Source organism: Bactrocera dorsalis, chromosome 6 (assembly GCF_023373825.1).
Source record: "Bactrocera dorsalis isolate Fly_Bdor chromosome 6, ASM2337382v1, whole genome shotgun sequence".
Lineage (NCBI taxonomy): Eukaryota > Metazoa > Arthropoda > Insecta > Diptera > Tephritidae > Bactrocera > Bactrocera dorsalis.
In genome coordinates, this window is record NC_064308.1 from 26,116,810 (window position 1) to 26,119,728 (window position 2,919).

Genomic DNA, 2,919 nt, shown 5'->3' on the forward strand with positions numbered 1-2,919 from the left:
ATTCTCTGGGCTGAAATAAACTCTTTTGCCAATCTCCATATTAACTGCGAGACACACAACAATCGGAAACCGTTCATGAATTGCAAAAGTAAATATCCTACAAAGCGCTTTATTGCAGTTCACGTATGGACCGTATCGTTTAAGACCATTAAGCGCCATGTTGCTTCCCTTGGTGACGTACTTACAAACGTATTTTATAGATTACACCAAACTGCAATACTAAACATTGATATGAGTTTAGAATGTGAATTAGACAACAGTGGAGAATATAGTACGATCCATATGTTGTCAACTTCGATATTCACTACTCTAAGTTGTATGGTCGTCTGATGAGCTACGACGATGGAGTGGATATCCATCATTTCCAGTTTGCGATTCCGAAAGAAAAGCAAGCGGATAGTGTTTCGTGCATTTATTGTTAGACATATAAACCGAAAAGGGATTGTAGTGTCCGCAAGGTCCATGAACCATATTGCTTTCCACCACTTCATATAATACTGGATCTTTCACACGTAAAGTTTTCACTGAATAATTTTCAATTGTTCAATTCACAACCTGTCGTAAAGCATCGTAAATCGTAGTAATAATTTTTCTCTTGAATAGCCGGAATAAAAAAGCAAGCGATCGAGACTGAACTATTCAAATAATTTCCAAATCAAAATATTGAAAAACAAAACAGAAATTGAAAAAAAATGTTTTTGGAAAAAAGTTACTTTTTGGAATTATCCAATTTGCCGACTTTTCATGAAAAGTATAAGATGTTTTTATTTCTAAACCTTCCTTAATCCACAACGAACAACCTCTTAAAATTTCATCAATATTGGTTCAGCCGTTCTCTTAGCGTTACTAACGAACAAACATTCATTCGTTTGTATGAGAAAAAGAAAAGGACTGTTTTTAGGGGTTTTCCGGCAATTATTCGAATAATCCCTGAACCTAAACGAATATTTTAAAAAAAGAATTATCAAATTTCGTTCAGTCGTATTAAAGTTATGAGCGTACATACATTTTGGCGATTCATTTTTACATACATACATATTTATATAGACGAAGATGTAAGGTTGTTTTTATTGTTTTTTTTTTTTGAAGAAATGAAATATTGAAATGATTCCTACAAACATGAATTTTGAACAAATGCTTATGATTTGAAATATAATTTTTGTATTTATGAGTTGTATTAAATTTTGACATAAAGAGATAAAAAGTATCCTATGTCCGTCTCCTGGCTCTAAGCTACCTCCCTACCAATTTTCAGCCAAATCTGTTCTGCCGTTCTTGAGTTATAAGTGATGTAACTAACACGACTTTCTTTTATATATATAGATTTTTGTTCGTTTGCTAAATGTGCAGATATAGCAACGCTTATTACACTGGATCACAAATTTGAATTTGTTTTTTGTTCCACGGATGCCACTATCCAATTTGTATGTGAAATGGCTCGCTGATTTCGAAAATCGAGTTAATTTTTTTTTTTATGGATACGTTTTTGAGATATTTGCAATTTACCGTTATTCGACCAAAAAAAAAAGGTGTCTTCATTTAATCATGTATATCTCACTGACCAGTTGAGCAATCTTACTGCAAATTATAGAAAATAAAAGTGAATGAAATTTCCTAAAAGTATTGTCTACTTCATTTTGCCATAGGCCTTATAATTTCTGAGAAATTGATTAATAACTTCGTGTTTTTAAATTTTTTTATGAAAAAATTAAAAAAAAATAAACTTTGGCAAGGAAAAAATTTTAAAACAAAAGATATTGATCCTGTTTCTTTATAAAAAACTAAGCTACCAACAAACAAAATCCATGAATAAATAGGAAAGTTGTACATGATCAAAGAAATATATCCATGTCGCGCAAAGTCAATGTATTCGTATATGCGTATGTAGTGTGTAAAGGCGCTGTTTCTGTTAAGCCGGAAAGAGTTGAATTTACAATTGGTGTGGATAATATCAAATTCATCCCACTTGTAAAGAAGGAAAAAATCATTCTTCCGCCATTGCACATCAAGCTCGGCCTTATTAAAAATTTTGTTAAGGCGTTGCACAAAGAAGGCAAAGCATTCAATTATTTGCAAAATTTTTTCCCAAATATTTCCCAGGCCAAGATAAAGGAAGGTATATTTGTTGGACCCCAAATAAAAATGTTGATAAATAATGACCAATTCAAAGGACTATTGTCACCAGTTGAGGCAGCAGCGTGGGATTCCTTCGAAATGATCGTTTCTTCTTTTCTCGGTAAACACAAAAGTCCAAACTACGAGAAGATAGTGAGCGACTTAATCAAAAATTATGCAGAAATGGGTGATTATTCAAAACTTATTTAATTGAATTATATAAAATTTTATAATTTACTTATTTACATTTTCTTTTTTCTCCAGGCGTAAATATGTCTCTAAAAATTCATTTTCTGCATTCCCATTTAAGTTTTTTTCCGGAAAATCTCGGAGACGAAAGTGACGAGCATGGCGAAAGGTTTCACCAGCAAATGAAATTAATTGAGAATCGATACCAAGGTTTCTGGGACGTCGGTATGATGGGTGACTACTGTTGGTTTCTCATAAGAGAAACCGATCCTAAACTAAATAAACGACAAAACAAAACACATAATCATTTCGACTATAATGTAAGAACATCAACTTAAGACAAAAATAACACATTGTTTTAATATATATTACTAATATATAAATAAATGAGTTTATAAAAACTAAAAACGACATGAAAATTGACTTTTTACTTAACAGAAACAGCGCCTTTACACACTACATACGCATATACGAATACATTGACTTTGCGCGACTTGGATATATTTCTTTGATCATGTACAACTTTCCTATTTATCCATGGATTTTGTTCGTTGGTAGCTTAGTTTTTTATAAAGAAACAGGACTTCATATAAAATAAAAAAAGAATTTAAAAAT

At 31.7% G+C, this 2,919-nt stretch overlaps 1 long non-coding RNA gene across 1 annotated transcript; it reads left to right on the forward strand.

Moving 5' to 3' along the window:
* Positions 1 to 2,159: 2,159 nt before the first annotated feature.
* On the forward strand, positions 2,160 to 2,715 carry LOC125779604 (uncharacterized). The gene is made up of 2 exons (XR_007423387.1): positions 2,160 to 2,302; positions 2,380 to 2,715. It is a non-coding gene; the product is annotated as an uncharacterized LOC125779604 (long non-coding RNA).
* The last annotated feature ends 204 nt before the right edge of the window (positions 2,716 to 2,919 follow it).